This window comes from Carassius auratus, chromosome 5 (assembly GCF_003368295.1).
Source record: "Carassius auratus strain Wakin chromosome 5, ASM336829v1, whole genome shotgun sequence".
In the NCBI taxonomy this organism is placed as follows: Eukaryota; Metazoa; Chordata; class Actinopteri; order Cypriniformes; family Cyprinidae; genus Carassius; species Carassius auratus.
The window spans coordinates 11462966-11485394 of NC_039247.1; the positions used below are offsets into that span (position 1 = coordinate 11462966).

The 22429-nt window shown below is 36.1% G+C and overlaps 1 long non-coding RNA gene across 1 annotated transcript in view; it reads right to left on the reverse strand.

Moving 5' to 3' along the window:
* Nucleotides 1-362: 362 nt before the first annotated feature.
* Nucleotides 363-22429, reverse strand: part of LOC113069120 (uncharacterized) — a 50436-nt gene continuing 28369 nt past the window's right edge. Inside the window, exon 3 of the long non-coding RNA XR_003279660.1 lies at nucleotides 363-712. This is a non-coding gene — a long non-coding RNA (uncharacterized LOC113069120). The remainder of the gene's footprint in view (nucleotides 713-22429) is intronic.

The following is a 22429-nucleotide window of genomic DNA, read 5'->3' on the forward strand; positions in this document are numbered from 1 at the left end:
TAGAGGCCTGGAGAAGTTTTGACATGCCCAGACTTTTGTGATTTTTTTTTTTTTTTTTGCTGTTGCTTATAAACATATACATGGCTAAAGTCTGAAAGCACTGTATTCAGTACAAACTGGGTTACAATAATATGTATGTATGTACATGATTGTGTTTTTGAGAAAACAACATTTATGCATGGTTAGTGAAAAACTAAAATTTTGAAGTCACTGAATCACTTGTGTGCTAAATAAAAGTTTTAATTTTTATATATACTGACTCCAAGCTTTTGAATGGTATAGTGTTAAACTTGAAATAAGACTAAAGAAATGATGCTGAAAATGTAGCTTTGATCACGGGAATAAATACAAATTTTTTAGTAAAAAATATTTCATAATATTAATGCTTTTGCAAATGCAACTTTATGTATTTCAGATCAAATAAATGCAGGCTTGGTGAGCAGAAGATAATTCTTTACAAAAACATGAAAAATCGTACTTTTCGAAAGATTTTGACTGGTATTGTGTATATAAATGAACAATACATACCAGGAATTTCCAAAGTGTTCATATTTTGTTTATGTGCTCTGAAGGACATCAAAAAAGAAAAGAAAAGATTTGAGGAGACTCATGGGAGTGTGTGCCTCGTTTGGGCTTAGATGTGTTCCAGGTTCCTGAGTGGGCTGCTTATTTGCATGGGCTCCTTTTCCAACAGGTTCTTTTGCACTCATATCTGAAATTAAAAATAAGCATGCTGTTTACACAATTAAACTATATTATTAACATCATTGTAATGGTCACTGATAATTTATTTCCTATAAGTAGTAATTTATAGGAAAAAAAGAACACAATTACCAAACAGCACATTTATTAGCAGTGATATTTACAGGTGCTGGTCATATAATTAGAATATCATCAAAAAGTTGATTTATTTCACTAATTCCTTTCAAAAAGTGAAACTTTTATTGTTTATTATATTATATATAATTTTAATATACTATTGTATAGTATATTATATTCATTCATTACACACAGAGTGATATATTTCAAATGTTTATTTCTTTTAATTTTGATTATTATAACTGACAATAGAATATTTATGAATTAGAATATTACTTAATACCAATACAAAGAAAGGATTTTTAGAAATCTTGGCCTACTAAAAAGTATAAAAATGAAAATTATGAGCATGTACAGCAATCAATACTTAGTTTGGGCTCCTTTTGCCTGAATTACTGCAGCAATGCAGCGTGGCATGGAGTTGATCAGTCGGTAGCACTACTCAGGTGTTATGAGAGCCCAGGCTGCTCTGATAGTGGCCTTCAGCTCTTTTGCATTGTTGGGTCTGGCATATTGCATCTCCCTCTTCACAATACCCCATAGATTTTCTATGGGGTTAAGGTCAGGCGAGTTTGCTGGCCAATAAAGAACAGGGATACCATGGTCCTTAAACCAGGTACTGGTAGCTTTGGCACTGTGTGCAGGTGCCAAGTCCTGTTGGAAAATGAAATCCATAAAATTGGTCAACACCAGAAAGCATGAAGTGCTCTAAAACTTCCTGGTATACGGCTGTGTTGACCTTGGACCTCAGAAAACACAGTGGACCAACACCAGCAGATGAAATGGAACTGCAAACCATCATTGACTGTGGAAACACTGGACCTCAAGCAACGTGGATTGTGTGCCTCTCCTCTCTTCCTGCAGACTCTGGGACTCTGATTTCCAGGCAGTCCAGTCCTTTTTGTGTTAAGACGCTTCTGACGCTGTTTGTCGTTCAAGAGTGGCTTGACACAAGGACTGCGACAGCTGAAACCCATGTCTTGCATACGTCTGTGCGTAGTGGTTCTTGAAGCACTGACTCCAGCTGCAGTCCACTCTTTGTGAATCTCCCCCATATTTTTGAATGGGTTTTGTTTCACAATCCTCTCCAGGGTGCGGTTATCCCTATTGCCTATTGCTTGTACACTTTTTTTCTACCCAATTTTTCCTTCCCTTTCCTTCAATGGTCGTCTTTTGGACAACTGTCAAGTCAGCAGTCTTCCCCATGACTGTGTAGCTTACAGAACTAGACTGAGAGATCATTTAACGACTTTGCAGGTGTTTTGAGTTAATTAGCTGATTAGAGTGTGGCACCAGGTGTATTCAATATTGGACCTTTTCACAATATTCTAATTTTCTAAGATAACTGAATTTGGGATTTTCCTTAGTTGTCAGTTATAAACATCAAAATGAAAGTAAATAAACATTTGAAATATATCAATCTGTGTTTAATGAATGAATATAATATACAAGTTTCACTTTTTGAACGGAATTATTGATACTTTTTGATGATATTCTAATTATATTACCAGCAACTGTACAGCTTACTTGATACATTTACACCTCAGACGGTCGCAAACACCAGTGACGGGGCATAACACATTCAAAATATTTACACCAGAGCAGATTTTCATGAACAGAAGTTTAGTTACATTCATAAACACACATATGCTTTGTATGTAGGCCTATACAATCCAACAACTAGTTATAAACATACAGTATATGGCTATATTCATGAACAGAGAATAGCCTATCACAGTAAGGTTTTGTCTAATAATTCTTCCTGACAACTCATATTTAATTTTATATCGTATTGCTGTCTATGTTATAGAACATAAAAAAAAACATCTTGGTATCGTGAAACATTTAGATGATGTGAATGAAATTTGATTATACATTTAGTCAGGGATTAGGGTTTGGAACAAGTCTAACTAGTAAAATGTGTACAAGTTATTTGAAAACAAATAAAAGTAGATTAATAAAATAAAGACTTACTCATGTTTATGATTTTTTCTCGATCAAGCCACTTCATTTTTTTTTCTTCATTCTTCACAGCGAGTCTTTTCTGAGGTGAATTCTGTCTTATTCCTCTCTGCGCGAAGCGAACAGTAAAACTGAAAAAAAACCTGAGGTACAGTCTCGCTGCTTTGTTTGCTGTGGTGTGGGTGTTTACACGCTGCGAGCTTCACGTGGACCTTTATAATATCTTTGTTTTCTTTGATGTTTTCTTCAATTGTGTAAGGCTGCATGCTAATATAATTTTATTAACATTATTAACAGCATTAATAATGAACTAGTATAATTTATTAAATATTTTTATTTATTTATTTTTACTGTTGTTGGTGCTAGCTACTTAAATTTGGTAGTGTGACATAGGGGTGTGCACGTATATTTGAACATTAGATTATTCGTTCTGCTCTAATTATTCGCTAAATAAAAATGATCTTCGAATTGCGCAAACAAAAAGTTCACAATAAAACCTAATTTGGTCACTTTCTGTGATTCTCCACGGCATATTTGAAGATGTATGCAAGCAAAAAATAATTAATTAATGAATAAGGGGCCATTCACATATCGCGACTAAAAATGTGTGGAAACGCTAGGCGCACCGCTTTCTCCTTCTTTCCAAAGCGCTCGGGCAAAAGCGCTCCTGAAGCGTCTGCCGTTGCTAAGCAACAATGACGTGCTCTCTCCATGAAGACGCAGAAATTTCAGCAAAGGATAAATGGATTTGCAGCACAAAAAATTGCTTTCAGTAGCTCTGCTACTAAATTTATTTCAAAATGGCAATCCATATACAGCTATGATCAACTGTTCCTTCATCTTGGCTGAGCTTTCAATTTTCAATTTCTTTGTTACAGGAAAGGATGAAGCTTTATGTTTAGTTCTGGTCACATGACCTTTGGTGCGCTTGCAGCATTCTGAAAAGTTGAGATGTTTTTAACTCGATGCATCGCTACCGCGTTGCTTCCATTATGAGCGCGCATAACGTGCGCCTACATTGCAAATAACGAACTTGAGCGTGCAAAAGACGCGATATATAAACGCCCCCTAAGAACTGCGGCCTTCTACAGTACTTCAAATATGCCGTGGAGAATCACAGAAAGTGACCGAATTCAAGAACGTTGTTGCGACATCTCTCAAGCAACGAATAAATGCTGCCAACTTGGAGAATGCAGTGAAAACTCCTCTTCTCGCGTCTGCCCTAGACCCTCGGCACAAACATCTCCGGTTTCTCGATGAAAACATGAGAGAAGTAAGAAAAAAAAACAATAGCAGAACATTTTCTTTGATGCGAGTGGTGCGGATGCACCCGCTGCCACCAACGATGGAGAGGATGCAATGCCCACTCGTTGGAAAAGGCTTAGCCAGTTCTTCAGCGATGATTACAGAGTCCAGCAGAGACGAGTGGGAACAGTCAAGTTTCAAAGTTACGGCTACGTTCTACAATAGCCTATTTGCTGCAGGCTGCTTTACGTTTTTTCTTTGTACACTTTTTTTTTTTTGCTTTTAATCTGTACTTTTGTTTGTTTGCACGCATTGTTAAAGGTTTTCAGCTACAAAACACGATGTGTAATGTTAAAGTTTATTGTGTGTAAGCATGTTCAAAATGACTGAAACAATGTTGCTGAAAAATAACGTCTGTCTCATTAAATTTAATTTAAATAAACGAATATTCGAATATTCGTTTTTTTAGCTCAAATATTCGAATGTGATATTTGCGAACATTACCAGAAACATATTCAACTATGTGAATAAAGACACTTCCAGCTAAGCGAGATCAATTCTGTTGTGAAATTTATCAGACTGCCGTAAGTGGCGCTATAGTGGAAATTAGCATAAACTTTCTTCTTTTTCAGTCCATTTTGTCATTCTTTCAACTACTGTCAAGGCTTAGAAACAGCCTGAAAAGCAAAGTCAAAGTCAGGAAAGTCGACATGTTTACAGCAACATATCTGAATAACACATCTGGTTAAATAAAAACATTTCAGGGGAACTCTATCGCCCCCTTGAGTACTGAGGTTTGTTACCACCAGACCAACGCAGAGCATGTCAAGTATGTTTAATTGGACCACATCAGCCATCTGTGTACTTGTGTCAAGTATGTTTCTGGCCTTATTTCAAGAGAACAGGTGAAGCCTTATGAAGAGTGAAAGAATACGGAAGTGAGCATGGGAAACTATGACTTGCTTAAAAACTGCTGCTGCAATGAAGGAGTGGCTGAGACTAGTGAATAGCACAAGGAAGAAGCGATTAAGGGTGAGAATGAGCAGGTACTTGAGTACAAATGAGTGAGACAGGCTGAAAGAATCTGACAGTATTCTGGGCCCAGTTTCTAATTTAATTGTGCATTATTAAGTCACTCCTTCGGTGTGTCTGCCTCCTGGTGCATGCTGATTAAAAATTTAAGGCTTAGCCATGCAGCCAGCCTCACTCTAAGACAACGCTCTCTTTCTCTCTCAAACACACACACACACACTTCTCCTCTGTCGCGTCCTCTGCTGCCTATTTCTTCCTGTCTCTCCTTCGGCTGTACCCCACAGTCCCACTTTACGCGATCTCTCTGCTTTCACTGTTTCCCCGGATAACGCACACCCTCTTTCCCTTCCTTCTCTTTCTCTCTGCTGCTGTCAGGGAGCACAGAGCGCTTGAAGACCCGTGGGAATGTCGCCATGGTAACGCCTGCCACTCAATCCCATCTCAGATGTAAATGACCTCGAATTTTATTAGCGCACAATTTCAAGATCCTCTCATTGCTTTCTTCCCTCCCTCCCTCCCTCCCTCCTCTCTCTCTACCTCTACACCCCCCCCCCAACCCATCACTCTTTCTCTCCCCCCTCCAGTTCACTCTGCACCCCGCAGCATTCGACCATTATTATTATGCTCATATGCAGAGCTGGATTGTATTCTAACCCAAATAAGAGGAATATCATGAAAATCTACATGTTTTTCCATATTAATTTCTTTTCCATAATTCAAGCATAAGAGAAATAACTGCATGTGCCTAGGATGATGTATAGCTTGTGGATGTGAAATGCTGCCACTTGTGATTGTACACCTACTTACACTGTTTTCTTGGCAAAAAATATGTGAAGCTGTATTATACTCTATAAACAGGTGTTTTGAATGGACTAAAGATGGTAAAATAGGGTTGACTGATGTGGTTCAGCATATACCGAGACAGCTTTAATATTAAAAGATAATTACAGATCAGTATGAATATTTGTATTAATATTTTAATCCACAGTTTTAAGCTACCTGCTCAATTGTTTCTTGATCTTATAATGGTATTTCCATTTCCTTGTAAATCACATTTATTACAAATAAATAAATAAGTCATCAACTAATTACACTATACACTATGTACACTAAAAAATGCAATTAACCTATTTAATTATTAAAAACTATCTTGAAAATTTTGTCATAATACACTAAATACAAATTTTCAATTAAAGACTTGGATGTACTACAAAACTTTTAAACTCTAAAGAGATTACAAAACATTAGGCATAACACACTTGTATAATGTTACAGAGGGAAAACTGGGCATCATAGACTAAGTGAATGAAGATTATAGACAACCAGATTTTCAAGTCATTCCAAACAAACTCAGGCAGAAATGTGCACCTCGTTGTTTGGAGGTGCATGGAAATGAAAACAATACGTTTTCTAAGATTGTCTCTAAATATCAAACATGTTTGAAATCCTATGACTGAATGGTATCATAGTCCAAAACTAATAACAAATGATATATATATATATATATATATATATATATATATATATATATATATATATATATATATAGATGTCTTTGGTAATCATACACTACTTAGTTTTCTATAAAATCGATCGGACTCTGACTGTCCAAAATCTGAAGCCCGACTGTGACTTCCGGCAACTATCATCAACCCCTCTAAACTAAAAAACTGAGGCAAAAATCTGGGAAAAAAATCATGTAGTCTATTTCAGCCTTAATTTACGTTTGTAAAACTAAGACTAGAACAAGCGCATTGAAACAAATAACATACTAATTACAATGTAATGTATGAGATGAGCAAGTAATAAGTAATGAACATGTAATCAGTAACACAGCGATTGCTTAATGAGTAAAGTTAACGCGGTAGTCATCATCCACCCTCAACCTAAGCACCTGCTTAACCTCCGTGAATTTGGAACCCCTTAAATAGAAATAGGCTAATCACCAAAACTATGCCATTCATTTATGCTATTTTTGTGCCGCAAAAACATACTTTTGTGCTGTGTTGGTGATTGAGATATTAAACTATTTTTTGCCTGTGTGCCGCCACTCTCTACCTCATGTTGTCCTAAACAGCGTAGTTCATTTGTGAATGGTTTGTCCCGGTTTGTGCCATTAAAACAAAAACTGTATCCATTTTCCTTCCTTAGATTTGTTTGTGCTTGATTTGTGCATTAATATGAACATTGCATCTATTTCTCCTTACAAAAATAAACAGAATTCAGGGCAGTGACGTTATTCTCCACCCCATCGGTCCAAATCTCTCTAAACCAGTGTTGTTTGTTTGTGCCGGTTTGAGTGACGTCACTCTCCAACCCATGCAGTCTAAATCATTCCAAAATGGTGCCACTCATTAGTGCTCGATTAGTGCCAGTGTGTAAATTAACATTGTATCTATTTCCGGTCTTCAGAAATAATAAGTGCAATTCGGGGCACTGACATCACTCTCCATCCCGAGCCATCCAAATCCCTCCAAACCATAACCTCTTCTTAAATATCATTTCATTCATTCATTTCATTTCACTTATTTACAGTCAAACCAAAATGTATTCAAACACCTTCAACATTTCACACATTATCACAGTTTATTCACTATAGTTTAGAAGATGGTAATAAAATATGACAAGAACTCAGAGTTGAACTGTGTCAGAACAACTTCATCTTGATAATGTCAGATAACACTTAAGCAAAACATGGTGAGATCAATGTATCTCAATTTTTAGTCCCAATTTTTTTTGTTTTACACTGTATGAAGAATTTTTGGGTATAATGTGTCACAATTTTAGAAAAAAAACTGTAACATAATGAAATAAATACATAATTAAGGTTTGTTAGGAATCAGTTTGGATCAGTTACCTCACTCTTGTCCCCATGTACGACAGCCACAGAGTTATAATAACTCAAAATTGCAGTTGTCCTTATAAAAAAAAAAAAAAAAATGAATGAAATAAAACAGCCAGTGTCCATGCCTTACAATTTTAAGTTTAGTCACCTCAAATATCCAAGATGTTACAAGTTTACTCAGTTAAAATTTTAAGGCAGCACCAACACAACACGTTGTTTTTTTTTACTGTGAGTCTAAATCATTCTAATTCTTTTGTGCTCAATTTATGCCGTTAAAATGCTGAACATTGTATTTATTCCACCAAGAGCTAAAAGATACAGGCTAATACAGGGCACTGTCCACACCAAATCATCCTAAACCAAATCAACCAGCACAGTGGTAACCACAAAAATGTCAAAACCCAAACTCTTCTCATTTTAAACATAACTGAATATCAAACACTAACAAGTATTTCTCTTTACTCAAAAGCAGTTACATTTCATTTCAACATTTAAATGTCCAATCCAGTCCCATGCAAACCGTGCTGTGAACTAGAAATCCACTGTCCAGTTTCAGTTATTGACAAAAATCATTCATGCAGTCCAAACACAAAAGGACTAAATAAACTTACACTGTATAAATGCAAGTAGACTCAATGTAATGAAATTAAGTTACAACAAACTGTTCAAGAATTACGCAGCATTAGCTGATGTCAAGCATACTTCTGTTTGAGACAAATACACATTCCAGAAGTGTTGTGTCCAACTTCAGTTTGGTTCTGTACACATTACGCTGACTACCTGACATGCACTTCACAACATTATTCAAGAGTGAATTTGATTGCAGAATGCAGTTGTTAGTCGCAGAAACCAAACTGTTTGTGTACAGAATGAGATCAAGCACTCATTTTACTGCAGTGTGCATGTGGTCCCATACTAACTGAATCTGTGCAATGTAGTATTTTAGCAAAACAGCTCGATGCACTGAACTCCACTCCCACTACTTTATACGTATATCTGTGCTTCGCGACAGCTGAGATTCTCACCCAAGAATGAACTGTCTAACTGTGCACCCACACAGCTCCGATTTGTTTAAAATGATAGCATTTTCTTTTTTATTTGGCTTCTGTGTTGGTCCCTCTATGATTAAACCCTCGATTGTTCCTCCAGTGTGGAAGAAGATGGTGTGTGGGGAGCAGTACTAGTAATTGCAGGATCACTGATCAAAATGCTGATTTTCTTTTCAGAATATGTACTTCTTTTGATAAAACTGAGCTACATAGACTAACCTTATAATACATAAATGGAAACATAATTCTGGTCCTCACTGCAGCCTGTTCTGGCCAAGAACCACCCACCTTGACAGGAGGAGGAGACCATTTGAGTGACTTGTAATGCCAGCCAGTCATATGGGAACTATTAATTCGAGCCAGCTCTTACTATTTCTGCTTGCAATATGCAATATCAGATGGTCAAAACACAGACTTCGGTGGTCCATAGGTTTTCCCTCTAGCTGAATAGCAAAGAGCATAATACTGTGTAAGGAAGATATGTTGCTATCCTGTAGGGATGAAAAGTTGCCACTGTCACAAGTATTCTGGGTGAGAATTATTTATGTAGATTTTTTTTTTCAAGTCAATGTATAAATTAAAATGTAGGTAATTTAAGCCTTACAATTTAGCCAAACTCACTTCAGAAAATGCTAGTCAATTTTACAATGTATACAAAGGAACGGCAATTAACACATTTAATTAAAAGTGAAAGGAAATTTTTTGTAAAATCTTTTTACATTTACAGTATTTATATTTACAACAATTTACAACTTTGGGGAAGAAGTGGTTTATTTTAAAACAAATTAGTTGTCATAATTACAGTGAAGATCTCTGACTGAAAAAAAATTAAATTATATTCTACAGAAGAAAGTAAGTCATACAGGTTTGGAACGACATGAGGGTAAGTAAATATATATATATATATATATTTTTTTTTTATGGGGAGAACCCTATCCCTATAAGTAAACTTGTATAGATCTATAAACGTATATACTTTTCAAATGTATATAGGGAATACCACAAAGGAAAATATCTGACACAGTTCATGACTCTGGCTAAAGAACCTGCTGTTTGAGCTCAGCTAGCAGTGTGATGATCACATGTTTGCGCATCATCACTGAGAAAGCATGGGAGAATGACCTCATCATTGCTACACAGCCTTATTCCCATCAACCAGAGTGTCATCATTCTGTTAAGCAGTAGAATGGAGCTGCTCGTATGTGGCAAGGCCTCTTCTGATAAGTACTAACTGAAACTATTTTTTACTTTACCGTAACTTTTGCAAGGGGGGTGTCATAACCGAGAGTAAGGTTCAAGAGAGGAAATACCACAGAGGAAGGCAGAAAAGGAAGGAAAAAAAAAAAACCAAATGAAGAAGTAGCATGAAATGGAAGATGAATAGAAAAAACGAATAAGAAAAAATGTGTCAAGTTTCAGTTTTTTTTTTAGGCATCGCAGTAGATGGAGCTTGTAGTAAGTCTTTTCCTCATAGAAGCTGAAGTGGAGCAATAGCGAGCTCATGAAACATTGATAACTCAGATATTTACTTGGACCCCCCCAAATAGAGAAGAGAAAAGGCACATCCCAAATCATTAATTATGGAGTCTCTACTTCTCACTGTAATCCTGGCAGACATAACCTTCACTGTTTGATGGGCTCTTACTTAAGTAGGTCAATTAATCACAATATTTTACTATTATTATTGCTATTGTTTTGAAGGATTCAGCTTTCTTTACAGTAACTATACTGTTAATAAAGTTTATCATTTAATACATACACGAACAGAAATACTGTGGCAGAAGTTGAATTACATCCTATACTATGTACAGTATAAAATGAGGGTATAAAATAATCAAGACATTAAGGACCACATTGTCGAATACAAAAACACACACTAAACAAGACCACACAGTCAGCTCATTCTCAAGAAATTTTGCCACTTCCATCACCACTTACTACTGATATAATTTACATACAGTATTGTTCAAAATAATAGCAGTACAATGTGACTAACCAGAATAATCAAGGTTTTTCGTATATTTTTTTTATTGCTACGTGGCAAACAAGTTACCAGTAGGTTCAGTAGATTCTCAGAAAACAAATGAGACCCAGCATTCATGATATGCACGCTCTTAAGGCTGTGCAATTGGGCAATTAGTTGAATTAGTTGAAAGGGGTGTGTTCAAAAAAATAGCAGTGTGGCATTCAATCACTGAGGTCATCAATTTTGTGAAGAAACAGGTGTGAATCAGGTGGCCCCTATTTAAGGATGAAGCCAACACTTGTTGAACATGCATTTGAAAGCTGAGGAAAATGGGTCGTTCAAGACATTGTTCAGAAGAACAGCGTACTTTGATTAAAAAGTTGATTAGAGAGGGGAAAACCTATAAAGAGGTGCAAAAAATGTTAGGCTGTTCAGCTAAAATGATCTCCAATGCCTTAAAATGGAGAGCAAAACCAGAGAGACGTGGAAGAAAACGGAAGACAACCATCAAAATGGATAGAAGAATAACCAGAATGGCAAAGGCTCAGCCAATGATCACCTCCAGGATGATCAAAGACAGTCTGGAGTTACCTGTAAGTACTGTGACAGTTAGAAGACATCTGTGTGAAGCTAATCTATTTTCAAGAATCCCCCGCAAAGTCCCTCTGTTAAAAAAAAGGCATATGCAGAAGAGGTTACAATTTGCCAAAGAACACATCAACTGGCCTAAAGAGAAATGGAGGAACATTTTGTGGACTGATGAGAGTAAAATTGTTCTTTTTAGGTCCAAGGGCCACAGGCAGTTTGTGAGACGACCCCCAAACTCTGAATTCAAGCCACAGTACACAGTGAAGACAGTGAAGCATGGAGGTGCAAGCATCATGATATGGGCATGTTTCTCCTACTATGGTGTTGGGCCTATTTATCGCATACCAGGGATCATGGATCAGTTTGCATATGTTAAAATACTTGAAGAGGTCATGTTGCCCTATGCTGAAGAGGACATGCCCTTGAAATGGTTGTTTCAACAAGACAATGACCCAAAACACACTAGTAAACGGGCAAAGTCTTGGTTCCAAACCAACAAAATTAATGTTATGGAGTGGCCAGCCCAATCTCCAGACCTTAATCCAATTGAGAACTTGTGGGGTGATATCAAAAATGCTGTTTCTGAACAAAACCAAGAAATGTGAATGAATTGTGGAATGTTGTTAAAGAATCATGGAGTGGAATAACAGCTGAGAGGTGCCACAAGTTGGTTGACTCCATGCCACACAGATGTCAAGCAGTTTTAAAAAACTGTGGTCATACAACTAAATATTAGTTTAGTGATTCACAGGATTGCTAAATCCCAGAAGAAAAAAAATGTTTGTACAAAATAGTTTTGAGTTTGTACAGTCAAAGGTAGACACTGCTATTTTTTTGAACACACCCCTTTCAACTAATTGCCCAATTGCACAGCCTTAAGAGCGTGCATATCATGAATGCTGGGTCTTGTTTGTTTTCTGACAATCTACTGAACCTACTGGTAACTTGTTTGCCACGTAGCAATAAAAAATATACTAAAAACCTTGATTATTCTGGTTAGTCACATTGTACTGCTATTATTTTGAACAATACTGTAAATCACATTTACAGAACTAAGTTACAATATTCAAATTATTATTTTTCATCTGAAGATTTGCCAATTTCCTCATTCAATTTCCCCAATATCGCCATCCATCATTACTTTTTGATGGGTTCTACAAAATAATAATCTTTTTTTTTAAATAATAATAAAATAATATTTTATTGTGGAAAATAAATTATTAAAAAGGTGTAAACTTTATTTTAAGGACCAATTTTCACTATTAACTAGCTGCTTATTAGCATGCATTTAAGATCCCTTAATCCACCCTATACCTAAACTTAACAACTACCTTACTAACTGTTAATAAGCAGCAAATTAGCAGTTTAAGAAAAAACTCTGAATTTATAGTGAATATGTGTTCCCTATTGTTAATTTTTTTTTTATTCAAAAAGCTTTTACATTAAGCATAAGCTGATTTAAAATTTGTAAATAATATAGATTTTTTTAAATCATAGCAATAATTTCTGCTAACTTTTATTACAAAAAAAAGGTGAATAATGTGGTGTGGTGCCATAAAATTTGCTAGTTAATATTGTTACTAGATATTTTGGAATTGACTTTCAAACTTGAAACATTTAACCCCAATTTTACTGATTCTTATTTAATATTTAAATTTGAATGCGACAGAAAATTGAGAAACACTGTATAAAATCACTTAAAATTATTTATTCTAAGTCTTCGTTGTTTCCACTTTGCCAGAATTTCATACTTGAATCTTACAGTGGCTTATCCTGATGATTCCTAGCATCATCATCATAATAACATGACAGTTAAGGAAATAATACACTGGGAAACTTTGAGCAATGTTGTTTGGGCACTGTGATGAGTGGGGCGGGGCCGAGAACCGTGGGAACAGGAGCGAGGCCGGTGGAGTGAGTTGGAAATGAGCGACACCTGCTCCACTCACTGGTCTCGAGTCCCACGGAGGAGATCGGAAGAATATAAAATAGGAGCGACGACAGTGAAGGTTTTATTTATGCCTGGTTTTGGTTGTGCACGACAGTCGTCCGCGAGGGGCTGTCGCGCTGTTTTGTGTTTATTTGATTATTAAAGTTTTGATTTGAATGTTCGCCGGTTTCCGCGTCCTCTTTCCCCATGAATATGAAGTTTTTATAGTGTTACAGACACTTTCCCATTGAGAATGGGAAAAACATTTCTTTCTGGATACTTTAGATCGGTCATGAACCCTGTGTCTCACCTAGTTGCATGTTGACAGCAACACTGTTCCCTTGTGTATCATAGGATTTAGACCCTTTAGAGATGGATTTAGAAGTTAGATTTCGATTGGTCCTTATTTTTTATATTTAATTTAGTGCAATCAGTTTCTATGAAATTGAACCGAACTGGTCATATTGCATACAGCAGGGCCATAATGGAGACATGAACATAACATGACAATGTCAAGCCATGGGCCCTCAATTGGAAGATCAAAAACAGCGGACATTATGATCTCTTCATTAGTGTTAGAGAATTATGGTTATGAGAACAGCTGCAAAAGAGGCAGTGATGTGCACTCAGCTTATCTGAAATCATTACATCATAGAGAAGAGTGCAAGAGAGAGACCATCGTGACTGCAGTCAGAGGTCCAGATGGCTGTGAGGTTTACTCAGTCTACCAGATTAACATGGAATGGAATAACTGCCCTGTTTTCCTTCACTCGTGGATTTGCCTCACCACTTCTGTTTCTCTATGAAACCACTTTAGCTCTTATGTTCTATGCAAGATCTTTCGTCCTGGTTAAGAACAGCAGTCACTGTAATACAATTTTATTAAATCAAGTTGTAATAAAGATAGACCAAACAGGCCAGAGCAGTGGTTCCCCCAACACTGCAAATTTCATATGTCTCTCTAGTCAATGACATCTGGTTCAACTTATCAGCTTATTAGTACAGACTCAAGAAATGGGAGTGTTAGATAAGGGAGACCTCAAAAATGTGTACTGGGCTAGACTTAATTCCAAGTTTAAGCAATAGTTATTGTGTGACCGTCCTCGACACTAAGGCAGGGTTGGATCTGATCTCTGCAGGTAGGTAGATATCCAGGAACAGGATTGGGCACCCCTGGCAAAAAGTGTCTATCGACAGAGATTCCGCAATATTGCTTATTTTGTGGCACGTAAATATATCCACTTAGCAAAGTATTACTTAAAGGGGTCATATGATGCGATTTCAATGTATCCTTTCTCTTTGGAGTGTTACAAGCTCTTGGTGCATAAAGAAGATCTGTAAAGTTGCAAAGACCAAAGTCTCAACTCCAAAGAGATATTCTTTATAAAAGTTAAGAGTCAACCACTCCTACCTAAAACGGCTCATTCTAACACACCCCACATCTCTACATCACTATGTGGGAAGATTTCCATAACATTGCCTCCATGTCTTGGAGACTTTGTGTGTTTCGTTGTGAAAGCGAAACTACTTTGTTTGGCCTTCCAAAAGAGGACACAACTAGAAATCAGTGGTACAACACTGATCCGGAACAGTTCAACCCAAATATTCAGATGTGTGCAGAGCATTTTGGGGAGGATGAGGATTGTTTCCTGGGAAGTAGCCTAAAATGCTAGTGTGTTTCTATAAAGTGGAGCAGTTCCAACTTTGCAAGGACAGTCTGGCACTTCTGACTCACAGACTGTAATTGAGTTTTCATATTTAAATAATTTGCCACTAATGATTCAAATGTGAGTCGTTTGAGCAGTGTATAGTTACAATTGCCATTTCTCCGATCACAAATGCAGACATGGTTTTATGTTTAAGCAGCGCGATATGCAACGCAGCGTATAAAAACACAGTATAGGTCATTATAATCAGTAATTATGTCTCCACTGGGTGCTACAAATGCCTCTTTTTTTTGTTTTGTCTCGTTGTGCCCGGAGACAGCGTTACTGTATGGTAAGGGGCGTAACATTTCTGTCACACGCTTGATGAATTTGGCCAATCACAATGCACGGGATAGCTGGTCAATCAGCATACATTCTTGCTTTTCAGAACGATGAGCTTCGTAAAAAAACTATGCGTTTCAGAAAGGCAGGGCATAGAGGAGCAACAATGAACATTATGGGGAAAATAATGTGTTTTTTGTAACCTTAAACAGCATAAACACATTGTATTACGCCAAATACACAAAATAATGTTCTTTTTACCAACTTCATATGACCCCTTTAAAGTTATTGATATGCAAGAGTAACGAGAAACATGCAAGAAAATAAAGAGCCGGACGTGCCTGATGTTAAACAGAGTTAATAAGCGCAAAAAGCAGTGAAAAAGAACCCAGTGTGGTGCTCTCACGCTGACTGACACAAAGACATGGCACTCGCACTTGAACAGCATGAGATCCAAAATTCAGTTCTCTTCCACACATTTCTTAGCTTGAATTGTTAAATACACATGCTCAAAATGCCCAACGAATGGAGCATTCACATAAACAGTCAGTTAAAAATTCAGATGATTTGGTCCTAAAGTGACAGCAGCCTAACAAACCTGCTGCTGTGAGTGTCAATAATTAAATAACAAAATATTATTTTGAGTATTTTTTAAATAAAAATACATTCATTTTTAATTCATACACTGAAGACTTAAAAACAGATTTAAATTTAAGTTAATAATACACTTCCAGTCATTCCATAAAAGAAAATAAATTCACAGTTTCCACAAAAAGTTTAAGAAGCACAACTGTTTCTAACACTGTTGATAATTAGAAATGTTTCCTGATATTTCAGATTTTCTTAAACAGTAATGTCTTTAAACAACAATAATGTGATTTCTCAGTACTGAGTAGAGCAGGTTCACATTCAAAGATAAATTCTCAGAATTAAAAGTGGGAATGATCAAAGGAATTGTGTATTTGAAATCTAAATTAACTGAGAAATTAGAAAAAAACGTGTACACCAACTCAGTATTCTAATTTTATTTTCTAGTAAAATTATCAAATTGTAAGATATATTTACTTGAGAAGCTTAATGCCTTTATTGCTTAAAACAAAAATTAAGTCAACTGGGGTCATTGGGGTTAAAAAAAGAAAAGAAATTAATCTTAATTTAAGAAACATTCTGTTAAAAAAAACAAGCCTTGCAGGGTTAATAGTTCACCCGAAAATAAAACAAGCCTTTATAGTTAATCTCAAAATCTCAAAATTCTTGTTTAGATCAACATATATGTCAATAAATATATGTTGAGCTAAACAACCTCAAATTAACATATGCAATTTGTTTTTCTTTGCCACTGACAGTGAGGGAGAGAAATGTGTGCGGTACAAAGCTCATTATTCTAGTCACTCATTCTCAGCACCGTTCCCCCTTTATACCAAAAGGTGGAGAGAAAGACTACTGACAGAGATTGCCCTACACAATCTCTCCCTCCATCTCTCTTCTGCCAATATTTCACAGCACCAGGTAATGCTCTCCAAGACCATTAGGGGAGTGCTATACAGACACTTCATAGTCTATCTGTTAAAAATACATTTACTCTTGAGCTTCTCTTCTTCTCTGATGCAAAGATTGGTTGCCAAAACATATGGATCTAGAATTAGGATAGACTGAGAGTTATATAATGCAAAATATTCTAGATGAATACTTTGGGTGGAATGAGTTAAAATGCAGATGTTTCTAGAATACACGTTTAATGTGTTTCTGACTGTCCACCACACAGCTACGATATAAAAATAATTTAGCTCAGCAAGCAGAGCAAAAGGGGCAAGCTAGCAGCATCTAGTGAGAGAACAGGACAAAAGCAGATGCCACAAAATGCCTTTCTCATCACGCACACACACACACACACACACACACATACACGCTCCACTTTCCTCTGCAGACTCTCTCTCCCTCTTTTTCTTTCCTTCTGTCTAATGTGCACAGCTACAGAGGAGAGTGAAAACTTTTCCATCTTTGCCTTCTTTCTTTTTCCTCTTCAGAACAGGAAACCAAGCATAAACTGTGTAGCAAGAACCAATCTTCTATTAAACTTTATGGAGACTTTAGCAAAATTCCAGCATAGTTGGGTTGATTTGCATATGTGAAACACTACAAAGTGGCACAGTAATTTATCTAATTAATTTGAATAAAACAGTGTGGAATTAAACCTGTTCTACCTTCTGATAAAAAAATGTTTCTGTATTTGTTCATACATGCATATATACACACATATATTAATCTCTTTTGAAAGGCATGGATATCCGAATGGAAATGCTTACATGAATGAAAAACTTGCTTTCAGAACTTTATACTGAGATCAAAATTTGAACTCAAATTTGATTTTATGATTGCAAACATTTATCACATATTTTTATATTATTGCTGAACTGTCTGAAGTATGGTATAATATAACATATGCTATAATACAGTTGCATCACAGTAAATTACATTGTCGTGGAAAAGTTAATTTTTTCTGTAATTCTACTCAAATTGTGAAAGTTGTGTATTAAATAAATTAAATGCACACAGACTGAGTTAGTTTTTAAGTCTTTAGTTCTTTTAATTGTGATGATTTTGGCTCACGTTTAACAAAAACCCACCAATTCACTAACTCAAGAAATTAGAATACTGTAATGTACTCAATACTTGGTAGGTGCTCCTTTTGCTTTAATTACTGCCTCAATTCAGCGTGGCATGGAGATGAACAGTTTGTGGCACTGCTGAGGTGGTATGGAAGCCCAGGTTTCTTTGACAGTGGCCTTCAGCTCATCTGCAGTTTTTGGTCTCTTGTGTCTCATTTTCATCTTGACAATGGCCCATAGATTCTTTATGGGGTTCAAGTCTAGTTTGCTGGCCAGTCAAACACACCAACACCATGGTCAATTAAGCAACTTTTGGTGCTTTTGGCAGTTTGGGCAGGTGCCATAATCCTTCTGGAAAATTAAATCAGCAGCTTCTCCACCCTTCCTCCAGACTCAATGACCTTGGATTCCAAACAGTTCTTCTTCTCCTTAGCCAAGGTAAGATGCCTCTGAGATTGTCTGTGGCTCTGGAGTGGCTTAACAAGAGGAATATGACAACTGTACCCAAATTCCTTGACACGTCTGTATGCTTTGACCCCAGCCTCACTTCGTTACTTGTGAAGTTCACTCAAATTCTTGAATCGATTTTGCTTGACAATCCTCATAAAGATGCGGTTCTCTCGGTTGGTTGTGCATCTTTTTCTTCCACACTTTTTCCTTCCACTCAACTTTCTGTTAACATGCTTGGATACAGCACTCTGTGAACAGCCAGCTCCTTGAACTAGCCTCCTTGTGAAGGGTGTCAATGATTGTCTTCTAGACAACTGTCAGATCAGCAGTCTTCACCATGATTGTGTAGCCTATTGAACCAAACTTCATTTTGAAGGCTCAGGAAATCTTTGCAGGTGTTTTAAGTCCATTAGGTGATTGGCATGTCACCATATTCTAATTTGTTGAGATAGTGAATTGGTGGATTTTTGTTAAATGTGAGTAAAACTCATCACAATTAAAAAAACCAAAGCCATAAAGTACATTGAACTGCATTGAATTTAATACACGAGTTTAACAATTTGAGTTGAATTACTGAAATAAATGAACCTTCCACGACATTTTAATTTAATGAGATGCACCTGTATATACAAAATTATATATATTTTTCTCTTGGAGATTAGTGTGGATGGTTGTCTTTACTCTCGCCATATTCTGAAAAAAGTTGGGGGCAACTTTCTTAGCATTAGTGACATGCAAATGTGTTCAAATATGTATATTCATATGAAATATATAATTTATATTGATACAATACTTTTACATAAGTATATTTTGTACGTCAAAATTTACCAATAAATGTTTAACTCTTTTGCCTTAAAGGGTTAGTTCACCCAGATAGCAAAATTATATAATTAATAACTTACCCTCATGTTGTTTCATACCCGTAAGACCTCCATTTATCTTTGGAACACAGTTTAAGATATTTTAGATTTAGTCCGAGAGCTCTCAGTACCTCCATTGAAACAATCTCTGTACGGTATACTGTCCATGTCCAGAAAGGTAAGAAAAACATCATCAAAGTAGTCCATGTGACATCAGAGGGTGAGTTAGAATTTTTTGAAGCATGGAAAATACATTTTGGTCCAAAAAAAGCAAAAACTACGACTTTATTCAGCATTGTCTTCTCTTCCGTGTCTGTTGTGAGAGAGAGTTTAAAACAAAGCAGTCTGGATATTCAGTTCGCGAACGAATCATTCAGTTCACCAAATCGAACTGAATCGTTTTAAACGGTTTGCTTCTCTAATACGCATTAATCCACAAATTACTTAAGCTGTTAACTTTTTTAATGTGGCTGACACTCCCTCTGAGTTCAAACAAACCAATATCCAAGAGTAATTAATTTACTCAAACAGGGCACTGACTGAACTGCTGTGATGAACACCGAGCCGAGCCAGATAACGAACAATAGACTGACTCGTTCGAGTCAATGTTTTTCTTACCTTTCTGGATATGGACAGTATGTCATACACAGAGCTTCAATGGAGGCACTGAGAGCTCTCGGGCTAAATCTAAAATATCTTAAACTGTGTTCCAAAGATAAACAGAGGTCTTATGGGTTTGGAACAACATGAGGGTGAGTTATTAATTACATAATTTTGCTATCTGGGTGAACTAACCCTTTAATAAGGCTTCAATAATACCAACATAAAACTGTTTATGTTGACTGTTGTTGACACACAAACATACTTCTGTGAATTACCAGGTATACATTCAAGGCTTCATAGTTAAACAGTTAAATTCTGTCATCATTTTACGTTTGTACAATGAAAGTCAGTGGAGTTTTTACAACAAAACAATAAGGAAAAGAAAGTCGTATCGGTTTGGTATGACATGAAATTGTGTAAATTGTGTTTGAATGAAACTTCCAAGTAGCAACTTTCAATTCTATTTTAAACAATTGGCCAACACTGATTTATAAGTGTTTGATATTCTTTTATGGTCAGCTCACACAAGCTCATATCTGGTCATAACTTCTGTAGAAAAATAGCACATACACTACAAAGATGAAACGGTATCATTCGACTGTGTTCACATGCTATCAAATGACATATACTTTGAAAGGCTATGTGATACACAAAATATAATTGTTTGTGTCAAAACTGAAATATACTTAGGCTTAAAGGAGTAATTCACCCAAAATAAATATTCTGTCATCAATAATCTTTGTAATTATAATTATCATTTGCTGTCATCATTAACCTCTTTCCAAACCTGTATGACTTCTGTGGAAAATAAAACAAGATCTTCTGAAGAATATCCAAACAACCAAAGTTAGCACTGACTACCACTGAATGAACAAAAAAACTTATCTTAAAATATCTAATATAAAAAGAAAGCGATACGGATTTTAAAGGACACGAGGGAAAGAAAATGATGGAATTAAAATTTTTATGTTTTATTATTTGGCAATGCCTGTTAATTTACTGTACATAGAAGAGCATGTTTGTAAGAAATAAAGATAAATAGGAACGATTTAATCTGAGCTTTGCTCTGAGATACAGACCAAACTATGAGTTTTAAAGTTTCTAGACCACAAGTGATGATCCCACAATGGCTCTGTTATTACAATGTTCCATTCCACTAAACTGCACAGCGCTGCTATTGGTTTTTCTGCTTTAATGTGTGCAGGTGGTGCTCCATAACCGTTTTTTATGATGGCAGGGATCTGCAGTCAAGTGGACACAAATCGATGTCTGCCTTTTCTCCTTTCACACTCTGTTATGTACACACACATGCACAGACACACAAACTGAAACTGAGGTGCCTTATAAATGAAACTTGCCAGACATCGCCAAACCACTACACAAAAAACTCCTGACGTGCCATCTTATCAGTCCTTTTTTATGGTTTGCACCAGATCCCTGTGTCTCCCGAGACAACCAAGTAAGCAGATTGATACATTTTGCAATTTTTCCACCCCTGATAATTAACCAGCAGACAGAGGCAGTTGTAAATTTGACATGAGTATGCTGCTATATGATTGGTTGTTGTTGTTTTTTGGTCAGTGAAACCCTCTGGTCATGTGTCAGTTTGCCAATCTGACATGACATGCAGCGTTTTCCAATTAGTGATTCTAGAGAGACAGTGAAATCTTCACAAGGCACTTGGTGGAGCCAGTAGCTTTAGCTTCAGGAGGACAGATGAGCAGAGATATGTGAGGCTTGTGGGGAGGTTTGCTTTAAACGGGCTTTAAACAGTCACGGGTTGGTAGTAAAGTTAATCAGGGAGATGACTTGTGTTTAGCCAGAGTTAGACTGATCATTTCTAATGCAATGGTCTACATACAAGACGATAATTATATATGTGTAATCTGAATATATGTATATATAAAAAGATATAAAAACAAAGATATTAAAATATATTGGCTAATTATGAATCTGAATATATCAATGTAACATGTATTTATACATTTAAATATATAAAGGGTAGCTCTTTTTTCATTTAAATTAAAGGTATTAAGCAGACACCATATCAGTGAATTTCATAATGATTTATAATGACTTTGAGACTACGGCCAGATTTAAATTTGTATTTAGATTTCACTTGCATAACTTGCTCATTATGGCCATCATATAGTAAATACACTAAATAACTTAATAGAGCATGCTTATTGCTTGAATTAAATATGGAAAACACATATGATTTGCTTCAAAGTTAAAACATAAACCTTAATTTATGAAATGCTTTCCTTAAGAAGTAGTTGTGCTGTCTTTAAAATAAATGCCACTCGGTTTTCTACACTTTCATATTGTCGGCCAAAAAGGAAAATTATTTTAGAGACAAAGCAACTAATTACATTTTGGTCCTTACAAAGCCCACTGAAGTACACTGGTTATATACACATGATATTTCTGTTACGTTATCTTCCCATCTCTCCTTCAGGGAAACACCTACTCTTATCAAATTA